This window comes from Meriones unguiculatus, chromosome 14 (genome assembly GCF_030254825.1).
Source record: "Meriones unguiculatus strain TT.TT164.6M chromosome 14, Bangor_MerUng_6.1, whole genome shotgun sequence".
NCBI lineage: Eukaryota > Metazoa > Chordata > Mammalia > Rodentia > Muridae > Meriones > Meriones unguiculatus.
The window spans coordinates 12,872,217-12,884,640 of NC_083361.1; the positions used below are offsets into that span (position 1 = coordinate 12,872,217).

At 39.6% G+C, this 12,424-nt stretch overlaps 1 pseudogene; it reads right to left on the reverse strand.

The window, feature by feature from the left end:
• Positions 1-310: 310 nt before the first annotated feature.
• LOC110565705 (zinc finger protein 665-like) lies at positions 311-10,643 on the reverse strand (annotated as a pseudogene).
• Positions 10,644-12,424: the final 1,781 nt, after the last annotated feature.

Consider the following 12,424-nt stretch of genomic DNA (forward strand, 5'->3'; position numbering starts at 1 on the left):
GTGTATTTTCATATTTGTAGAGGTGGGAGTCATGGGACAAAGCATCTCCTCTACATGTATGAAATGTCTCCTTAATATATATCTATAGGAGCTTAATTTACTTCTTATTTTAAGGCAAGTTCTTCCTATAGATCCTGGGCAGGCCATGCTCCCACAGGCATGTCATTGTACGTGCATACCACCACACCCAGTGATGTACTTGAATTCATGATAAGTGTCTGTCTATCATAATTGCAATATTAATATTTTCTTGGGACTGAATTCCTGAATATTGTGCAAGAAGTGAGCTTTACTGAAGACCTTGCTAGATTCACTTATGTTTTTGTCCAATATGAAGTCTCCAATGACTTGCAAGGTTGGAACTTCGACTAAAAAGCTGCCACACTGACTACATGTGTAAGGTTTTTCTCCAGTAGGGACTGCCTGATGGGTGCTCAAGCTTGAACGCACACTAAAGGCTTTTCCACACTTATCATACGTGTAAGGTTTTTCTCCAGTGTGAGTTCTCCGGTGACTTGCTAAGTGTGAATTCAGAGTGAAGACCTTACCACGGTCATCATACTTGCAAGGTTTTTCTTCGGTTTGGATTGTATGGTGGGTAGTCAAACTTGAGTACACACTGAAGGCTTTGCCACATTCATCACACTTGTAAGGTTTCTCTCCTGTATGGGTTCTGTGATGATTTGCAAGGTGTGAATTTGCCACAGTCCAGACATTTGTAGGGTTTTTCTCCAGTATGGATTATCTGATGGGTATTTAGGTTTGAATGGGAATTAAAGGCTTTCCCACACTCATTGCACCTGTAAGGTTTCTCTCCAGTGCGAATTCTCTGATGAATTGCAAGGCTTGAGGTTTGGCTGAAGACCTTGCCACATTCGTTACATTTGTAAGATTTTTTTTCTCCAGTATGGACTACCTGATGGGAAGTTAGGCTTGAACGCACACTAAAGGCTTTGCCACATTCACTGCACCTGTAAGGCTTCTCTCCAGTATGAACTCTCCAATGTCTTGAAAGATTTGAAGTCTGACTGAAGACCTTGCCACATTCTTCATACTTGTTAGGCTTCTCCCCACTGTGGACTCCACGATTACTTGCAAGATGTGAATTTTGAGTGAAGACTTTGCCACACTCATCACACTTACTGGAAGGTTTTTCTCCAGTATGAATTACCTGATGGGTAGTGAGGCTGGAATACACACTAAAGGCTTTTCCACACTCCTTATACTTGCATGGTTTCTCTCCAGTATGTATTCTCCGATGACTTGTAAGGTGTGAATTCTGAGTGAAGACCTTGCCACACTCTGAACATCTGTAGGGTTTTTCTCCAGTATGGACTACTTGATGATTAGTTAGGTTTGAACAAACACTAAGGCTTTGCCACAATCATTACAGTTGTATGGTTTCTCTCCAGTATGTATTCTCCAATGACTTGTAAGGTGTGAATTCTGAGTGAAGACCTTGACACATTCATTACATTTGTAAGGTTTGGTTCCCGCATGATTCCTCTCGTGTACCAAAAGATAAGAACACCAAGAAAAAGCCTTACCACATTCAACACATGTGTGAAGTTTTTCTCCAGTATGAATTTGCTGATGACGTGCTAGAGAAGTATAACTGAAGAGCTTGCCACACTCATTAAAACCGATAAGGTTTTTCCCTAATGTGTGATTTTTGTTTTTTCATAAGTAGTGAAGAAAAAACATCATCTTTATATTTATGAACAAGCTGTGCTTTGTCATCACTAGGAGAATTTCTGTGAGATGATAAAACTGAAGAGCCATTGCTGATAGACTCAGCTTCATCACCACCAATATTCTCTACAGATGGAAATGACTGCAGCTCGGGTAGAGGGGAAGTGAGCTTAACAGAAGCCCAGGTTTCCTAAGGTTTGTTCCTGTCTCTTTTCTACTACCTTGATCTCTTCTACAGGTGGGTTTAGAAGTCCTTTCACTGTCTTTCCACTGAAACTCAAAATCCTGAATGCCCTTCTGGATTTCTCTGAACAAAAAATCCTCAGCACCAGTGCTTTTGTATCCTTCTGAAATCACTGCCTGGACAACCTCTCCTGAATCTCCACTCCCTTTTGGTAGTAAGTCTTTTATTATATGTTCAGGAGAGTTGACTAGAAAATATAACAGGTTTCTGATTAAGTACAGACAGATATTCCACACTGAAAAAATTTACAGTAAAATGTTTACTAAGTTGACTTATCAACTTTTAGAACCATAAAAGGCAATGTAATTATCATAAAATGAGTGATTCTGCAATTAAGAGCAGGTAATTATATGCAATTTAAATCAAGAGATTTATTCATAATGGATAAAGTTACATAAACCAAGAAAAGAACATTTTTCCATCATATCCTAAAGGTGTATATTAAATGCCAACAAAAATTTAGCTGTACCAAAAATGAAGGGAAAAAAGATACTAGCCACATATTCTGTATAAATATATATTAAAATACCATAAAATATATAATAGAACTTAACAATAGTTAATTTATACAATGACTTAAGTAAGTGGCAATTTTGAAATACAGAACAATAGCAATATGAGATGAAAAACTCAGAAAAAAAACAATGCAATAACCTCTTAAAAACTTACCTAGACCCACTCATGAAAGACATTTTTAACATTAACAAGCAGTGGAAGTCAGTAATACTCCATAGCACGCACAGAAATCATTCACTTGTAGATCCTCGTAAATATTACAAAACAATTCTGGAATTCTATGTAAAAGCAATCAGGCAAATAACAAGTACATACGTTTATAAACTGCTAATGTAGGAACTGGAGAGATGGCTCAGTCGTTAACAACACATACTACTCTTGCAGGGGAGCTGAGGTCATTTCCCAACCCCAACACTGGACAACTAACAACCACCTGTAGCTCTAGCTCCAGGAGATCCAACACTTTTTTTCTGGGCTCTGCACGCACCTGTATTCATACACATAGACTCACACATGTAATTTAAAAAATAAGATAGACCGGAAATAGAATGCCATGTGTTATTAAATGATAAACAGTTTTTCCTAGGGCTTTTTATTGCAGAAACAGCACAAAATTAAAAAAAAAAAAACATAATATTTAGACATTATACTCCTGTGTTTGTATATGTATGCAATGACGTCACTATAAAGAAGATGTAACTACAGAACCATTATATGACAATAAGGCTCACAATAGCCTAGATTTGGAATCAGTCTTCACATATGTCAACAAAGGAAAAAAGAAAATGAGGTGCTGAGCAATGGTGGCACACACCATTAATTCTAGGATTCAACTTGATCTACAGAGTGAGTTCCAGGACAGCTAGGGCTACACAGAAAAAGCCTGTCTCGAAAAAAAAAAAAAAAGCCAACAACTAAAAAAAAAAAAAAAAAATTATGCATTCACCTATATATTAGAGTATTATTCTGTCATAAAGAATACATGGAATCCTGTCATCCATTAGAAAAACTGACAGAAATAAAGGGTGTTGTATTAGGCAAAATAAAATAAACACAAATAAAAATATAGCACATTTTCTCTTACATGTGAAAATATTTTCTAAAATGTTTGAACAAAAATATTATAAAGTAGAAGATGGTCTATCAGAAAAGAGCAAGGAGAATAAGAGGGTTTAGTAAAATCATGGGAAGGTAAACATGATCAAGGCAAAAAGTGCACATTTATGGAATGTCTACCGTATCTCACTAATTTAAACAAGTAACGTTAATGACTACACTATAAAATAATACACAAACACATATTTAAACATATTTCAGTATGTATGTGTGTGTAAAACAAAGTGATAACAAGACTGAAACATATGATCATACCCATAAATTTAAAAAATTTAGAAATAAATTGGGACTTTGTACTGATGTTCATTTAGGTGTCATCTACCCAAAGAGCATCAGACCTCTACTCTTGCCTGATGCATCTAAAACAAAAAGGGGGAACTGTAGAGAGCTGCGTAATGCCGCGCCTTAAAGATGGAGCTGGTTTCCACCTTCCACCTTCCCGATGGTGAGTGCTCTCTGTCACAAACAACTCCACATTTGGCTAAGGCTGAGAATCTGGCTTGCTTCCATGTATGTGGACCTATCTGCATTGCCCACGTGGCACACTGGGGTTGGCTACCCAGAGGCTATTTAAGCTGTGGGCTGGCTTTACCCAGGGTCAGATGATTGTTCAAGGTTCCTGAATAAACTGCATTGAAAAAAAATAATAATTTAGCTACTGCCCCTGTTGTTTATTAAAACTCTGATCTCACTGACCATATTTCTGCTCTCTGCTTCTAGTTTAATTGAGTTAAATTTTATACAAAAGTGAAAACTCGAATATATGGATAGGGAAATGCAGATACGGCATTTGCCTATATGTATGATAAGAGATGATGGATAAAGAACGGATGTAGATATCTACAATGAAAACTCTGATCCCAAATTCCTGTCATTCACATCAAACTGGACAGAACTGGAGTGTGTGTCCCTGAAAACCTCATGCAACAGTTACCTGCTTGGCTCATTCTGTTCAGTAAGATATCCTCCAGGCTAACCGATGTTGTAACAAACAGAAAGTTCTTCTCTTAAAATTAAATAAATATCAAATAAAATTCATATAAAATGCACATACACACACGCACACACATAAACATATAGAAAGTGCTGGTGATGGACACATGGTCTATTATATAACTTGGCTACTAAGAATAATACCACAAGAACAATACATACATCCCAAGGAAACATTATTGTGAGTTTTAAGGATCTACACTCAAAAGCTGAATTGCTTCATTATACCGTAACTATTTTTTTTTCTGGTGTGCCTGTAAACAGTTCTCATCAATGAATCCTAATCTATATTCCCACCAACAGACAATAAAAGTTTTCTTTCCCCCACATCCAGACCAAAGCTCAGCTTTTTCAAAGTAGCAGTTTCTACAAGTGAAGGTGATATCTTATTTGGGTGAAAATTGACATTTCTGCGATAACAGTATCTTCTATATTATATATCATTTCTTTTAAAAAAAAATACCTACTAAAGTTGGGCATGGTGATGCGCACCTTTAATCCATCTACTGAGGGGGCTAAGAAGCCTGTGCAATACTCATCTCAAAAAAGAATAAAGAAAAAGAAGGATGAAAATACCCACATCTCTAATGGGCAGTGGAAGATGGCAGAGTCCTACCTCAGCTAGGCCCTGCATTTAACCACCACCCCACTGCCCGCCACACGTGCACGCACATGCAAACACACCCATTTTCAAGCATGCTGTTTTCATGCTACCTTGTTTCAGGTTTCACATTTTGGCTATTAATCCCCTAATGGATATATGACATGCAAAGTCCTTCTCCAAATTCAGAAAAATCTCAAATTCAAAGAAAATTCCTAACGCTAAGCAAGAAAAACCTGTTCATTTAGCTCATAGCACCAAAGGTTCTTCTCAGTTAATCACTGGAAGTTTTATTATAATGAAAATCAGTGTGGAAGAGGTATCATTCTGAGACAGAGGAACCAAAAAGGAAGCTGTTACTGTATCACCTAGCAACTCAGCTTTTGAGTGTAGATCTTGAAGCTTGAAGATGACATGCCCATGGGATGTTTGTACTCTCCGTGTTATTCTTAGTATATAAATTATTTAATTAACCTGTGTGTGTTCACGACCAGTTGACTCTGTGTGTGTATTATATGTCCTTCAGAAAAAGAAGTTCTAATTGCAACAGTGTCTATCAGCCTGAAGAATTTTTTAGTGGACAAAATGAATCAAGTAGAGGGAATTATTACCTATAATCATCTTAAGCCCATATACTAAACTCTAGTGTAAGTATACAATCAAAAACAACCAGGCAAATTTGACACCACCAGAGCAGCTATCCTATGACAGCAAGACTGGAATATTTCAATGCAGCTGAAACACAAGAAGAAAATGACCTTAAAGTCAACTTTATGAAGATGATAGAGGTTCTTAAAGAAAAAAAAATCTCTTAAAGAAATCGAAGAAATTACAAACAAAAAATTGGGAAGAAACCAGTAAATTCCTTTAAAAAAAAATGCCCAGAAAGCCAAGGAGGGGGTGAGCGTGGGGGAAGCAAACAGGTGAAGGAAACTGTTTAAGACCTGAAAATTCAAACAGAACCAAAAAAACAAACAAAACACACATACACGCCACCACCTCTACCAACAACTATAAAATAACAAAAACTGACAATCACTGGTAATAAATATCTCTCAATGTCAATAGATGTAATCCCTCAATAAAAAGATACAGGCTAACAGAATGGGTACAAAAACAAGATCCATCCTTCTGCTGCATACAAGATATCAAAGACAAATATTACCTCAGAATAAAGGATTGGAAAAAAGATTTTCTAACCAAACGGACCCAAGAAACAGCCTGCTGTAGCAATTCTAAATCTAACAAAATAAACTTCAATAGAAAAATAATCAAGAGTTGAAGAAGAACATTACCATACTCATCAAAGAAAAATCCACCAAAATGACATTTCAATTCTTAGCACCTATGCCCCAGACACAAAGGCAACTATATTTGTGAAAGAAACATTACTACAGTTCAATCACACCATCGAACCAAATACTGTAAGAGACTTCAATACCCCACTCTCACCGCTGCACAGGTCATTTAGACAAAAACTAAATGGAGCTAACAAACATCATGAAATCAATGGACCTAACATATCTATAGAACATTTCCCCCAAACGCAAAAGCACCCCATGGAACACCTCAAAGCTGACTACATACTTGGTCACAAAGAATTCTCAACCAATACAGGAAAATTGAAATAACCGCCTGTGTCTTACCAGACCACCATGGATTAAAGCTGGATTTCAACAACAGAAACAACAGAAAGCCTACAAACCCATGGACACTGAACAATTCTCTACTGAACGATCTAAGGGTCAAGGCAGAAATAAAGAAAGAAAGACACTGAGAATTCTATGAAAATGAAATCACAACATACCCAAACTTATGTAACACAAAGAAACTGGTAGTAAGAGGAAAGTTCATAGCACCGAGTACCTTCATAAAGAAAACAGAGAGCTCTCATATTAGCAACTTAACAGCACACCTCTAGAACAAAAGGAAGCAAAAAAGCACAAGAGGAGTAGACAGCAGGAAATAAGCCAACTCAGGATTTGGCAGAAGAAAGGGAGGTGGAGTTTGCAGTTCACAGGCTGGGGTCCAGAGACCACAAGGAAAGGAGGAGACAGGATCGGAGGAGAAGGCAGAAGGGAACTGTGGAGGGATCAGTGTGGATGGGGAAGATAGAGAACATTAATAAGTATTTGGGGACCATGGATGGAAGGCAACTTGAGAGGGCCTGGAAGGTAAAGTTAGTTTAAAGTGTTAATGCCTGCAATGCCCGAGGTAAAGACTATTTTATAAAATACAACAAGTGCCTGTGTCTTTATTTGATTGATAGCAGATTGTATAAAACCCCTGTAATCATTCTAGCCTAAAAACAAACATTTATTAGGCCATACCTTTTAAATTTACCACAACAGGATGGGAAGGAGAAACAACTGAAACTGGGGGGCATTTGTGGGGCAAAGGGGAAACCTAGTGGCATGAAACTCCATGGAACCTATGAGAGTAACCCTAGAAAAGACCCCCTCCTAATAGGGAACAAGAGGCCTGAACTGGCCATCTTCTATAAGGCCTCAAGTGGAAGGTTTGAGATGGCAACCCAGTCACCTTTAGCCTATAGTTTGTCCTGCCTCCAAAGTATGCTGGGACTGGAACCTAGCACAATCATGGCCAAAAACACCAGAAAGATTTCATCCAGCAACTAATGGAAATGGATGCAGAATCCCACAACCAAACATTAGGCAGAACTTAGGGAGTCCTGTAGAGGAGGGGAAAGAAACGGGGGAACCAGAAGTGTCAGGGACACACCAGAAGAACATGGCCCACAGAATCAATTGCCTGGGACTAATGGACACTTACAGAGATCAGGGAACCAGTAGGATTCTGACCTAGGTCCTCTGGATATATGTGTGGCTAAATAGCTTGGTGTTCTTGTAGAAATCCTATAGGAGCAGAGGCTGTCCCTCAGCCTCTTTTGCCTACTTGTGGAATTTTTTTCCTCTTCCTGGGTTGCCTTGCCCAGCCTTAATGTGATTGTATGTGCTGGGTCTTATTGTAGCTTGTTATGCTGTGTTTGGTTGATATCCTCGGTAGACCTGCTCTTTTCTGAGAGGAGGGAGAGAGATGGGAATCTGATGTAGAGGGTAGAGAGGGAAGGCTGGGGAGAGGGGAGGGAGTGGAAACTGCAGTACAGATGTAAAAAAATAAAAAATAAAATAATACAAAAAAGAAAAAAAAAGATAGAAGTAAGCTTAGTGCCATGGCGCAGGCATTTATAATCTCAACATTTTAAAGGCTGAGACAGGAGGATCTCTACATGTTTGAGGCCAGACTATCCACTGAAGTCAGTGCTGGAGTGGATGATGTTATACTTCACTATTTTACGTGTTTATGTGTTTGCTAGCATGTATGACTGGGTACCGTATGTGTGCCTGGCACCTAAGGAGACCAGAAGAGAGTGCCAGATCTCCTGAAACTGGAGTTACAGATGGTGGTGAACCTCCATGTAGATGCTAGGAATCCAACAGAGATCTTCTAGAGGAGTATCAGTGCTTTTAACTGCTGAGTCATGTCTCTAGTCCAGTAAAAATCATTTTACAAACAAGCAAACAAACAAAAAAGCTGAAAGTACAGCTCAATGGTAGAGTTTATGCCTAGAATCCTCAAGGTTCCATGATCACTCCTTACCAATAAAAATACGTAGAAAAACAAAACATGAAACAAACCCATTTTACCCAACACTGCAATTAATTATCAAGAACATCGTTTTCTTCAGAGGGTCGGGGGTGGGGGAGGGTCACAGCCAGGTGTGAGGCAATCAGCACTATGCAGTGAGAGGTACAGATGGAAAACAAGGCGGTGGGACGGATAGCACATAAGCAGGTTTGCGTAAAACCAGCATGTGATATGATTAAAACACAGAACAAGGTAAACATGGGTGTGGATAACCGTACTGTAGTTCATCATCAGAGTCTCAAGAAGTATGGACTCCAACAGAGGACGTTCTGCTTCTCTTTTGGAAAGGTACAACAGCACTCGACTAAAGACTTTTCAAGAACTCTGAGAGTGAGCTAAAAACATAGCTCAGTGGTCAAGGGTACCTGTTCCCCGCCCTTACACTGGGTAGGTAACTTCCAGTTCTGGGGTACCTAATTTGCCCTCCCTTATGTTGTCTGCAGGCATACATGTGCTGCAAATGAACATGCAAACACACAGACACATAAAGAAATCCTTGGAAAATAAAAAGGAACTGTAAAACGATACCGAAGCAATGTCTACTAGGCAAATGAACAGTTACCCCCTGCCAATGGGATCTCCCTCAGCAATACACAGATCTAACACGTGGACCATAAGAAATCCAAATACCTTTTGGATTTTAGCAGTGAAATCTGAGGTGGTATGACAACACAGGAACCACCGAAGGAGGCGAAGGAGGCAGAATTCTTACATCAAGTAATTTGTAGCACCTGTTTATCAGCATCCACGTTCTACCACAATATAGGTTCACAGCGATCAAGACTTACTCACTGAGAAAGTATGAGGACTGAGTTCACATCCCCAGCATCATGGAAAAGCTGAATGTGATTGCAAACTCAGTGCTGTACGGATGGAGACAGACAATTCCCTGGAATTTAAGCAATTCATGAACTACAGATTCCATGAGAAATACTGTATCAAAATAGAAGAGGTAAGACACTGGGGAAGATGTCTGATTTGACCTCTGGCCTCTAAACACACCTACACACAAGTACACTATTCACATGAACAATGTACACACAGAGATGAAGGCCTGGTATGCACCATCACATCAGCACTCAGGAAGACACCCTGAACCACACAGGAAGATATGCTTTGTAACCAAACAAAAACATAATATCTTAATGGTGAAACACAATACCCTTTAACCCTCATTTTTTTTTTCTAGTTGTTGAGATGTTCTCTTGAAAATAATGACTAGGCAGAATGTGATTTCCCATGAAGGTCTCCCTCAGAGGGTATCTGTGCACATTAAATATGACTTCCATGTACAGCTTCTTTAACTTATACCTAGAGAGCTAAGAGTTCACTCAGATATGATCCTAGGCCATCCTTCCTACCCAACAACACAATAGTAGCTTCAGTATTTACAAACAAGCAAACAAACAAAAAAGCTGAAAGTACAGCTCAATGGTAGAGTTTATGCCTAGAATCCTCAAGGTCCCATGATCACTCCTTACCAATAAAAATACATAGAAAAACAAAACATGAAACAAACCCATTTTACCCAACACTGCGATTATCAAGAACATCGTTTTCTAGGATACACTCAGTAGTAGCTTCTTCCATGTTCTATATGACAAGATAATTGTGAGATAAAATCTAGTGGGTAAAACGGGTAAGAGAAAACATAAGAGCAAGCGAACGTGACTTGTCTACACTCAGTGCATGACAGCAGCTTCCATGCCTAACACTTCAGGAAGCACAAAATTGATGGGGAAGTGGGGCAGGGATGGGGATTGTGGTAATGGAGGGGGAGAGAGTGACTAAACGTACCTGAGTGACAGCCATCCCTGGCTCTCTCTGTTTCCTCTTTCTTCTCCTTCTCTTCTCCTTCTCCCAGGTTCTTCCTTGTGTAACATGAGTGTTTAGAAATCAGTCCTGAATATCAAAAGCACACCATTAAATACATCACATGCTTGCAAGGCGATAATAAAAACCCCTATTCTGGTAATAAATAAATAAAGCATGTGCATAGCAGCATACACATACAATCCTAGCACTCAATCCCTAGACAACATACTGATTTCTAGGCCACATGGAACTAGTAGAACTCTCTCTCAAAATGGCAAAAAAAAAATATAATGTTAAGAATTAACACAACCACTTCCTGTCCCCTTTGGAGATGAGGACCTATTATACAGCCCAGGCTAGCCTTGAACATGTGACCCTCCTGCCTCAGTTTTCTGAACGCTGGGATTACAGGGGTTTGTGAACCAGCTCAGCATGACACCCACTTCCTATGGTGCAACCACAGCAACTGGGAGGACTTCACCATAGAAGTTCGGGTGTGTATGGCCCCATTACACCTTGGGGGTGGAGAAACAATAAACTACTATAAGAGGGACAACAGGAGACTTGACGCTTCTCTGCAGAACTTGATCAAGCATACAAGGCTACCACTGAACACACCCCAGAATACACACATGTATACACACAAACACAAAGAACCACACAGACACAAAAGAAGTAAATATAAGCAGAGTTATTCAGCTAACACTTCAGAAGAACACAGCTGCCCTCCTTGACATGCTGAAGTTTACAGGAGGTTCTTCCGGAATGTTCTCTCGTTTCCTGTTCTGTATAATGGGTAAAACTAACCAAAGAGTTTCCCTGAGAATCTAGAGCCGAGCAAGCAGATTAGTGGCACCTGTAATAGCAGGATCTATTCAGGACAAGAGACTTGGAATGAAAAGGGGACAGTGGTGTGGGATTGTGGCATTTGATACTATCTTCAGCTAGTGAAACAGTTATGAGTTAAATCACACGACACTAATTTGGTGTCTGACAAAGAGCTGCCTGAGGAAGAAAAACACAACACATTTAGGATGACCAGGGCCAATTCATTCTGTGCTAAATGTTAAGTGTTAGGGGAAAACAATCCCACAACTCCTCCACGCCACACCCGTCACAGAAGGACGACTCTGTCTAAAGGAGTCACCCCACTGTGTTCTGGCTGTATAAGGACTATCCAGTAAACCTCTAACCTCCACAGTATTTACTCATTTAGAAAGCATCTTAGTAACCTGTTCCAGCCTGCCTTCAAAGTTCCATCTTCCATCCTCAGCTTTCTTCCCACGTGCTGGAATCACCGCTGTGCCTCTACACCCAACACAATCCCAGTTAACTTTGAACCCTGTGTGCCCTTCAAATACACAGGGTATTTGCAATTCTCTTAAACAAAAGTTAAGTTTCTTGACTATCAAAGGAAAGCTCAATAGCAATAACCTTTTTATTCCATCAACTCCTCCCTCATCCAGCCTGCCCCTCCCTCATTCTGTACCATCTCATTCATACCTTCTGAAGGAGCTCTGCCAGCTCGTAGTGACCATGGCTTGGGTAGGCCTGCCCTTCTCCCGGATTCCCTCTGCCTGACTAAAAACTGTTGGATTACATTGCTAAAGCTAGCCCCCAAAGTCTAATCCCTTATTTGGACAATTCCTCCTCCTGAGGCTGACTTAGCAAGGTCCAGCTATCAAAGTATTGAAGTCCAGGAGTCAAAAGCCTCCTCTGACTATCTAACATGCCTAAAATTAAATGCCTTGTCCTAACACGTGGTTTTTCATTTTATC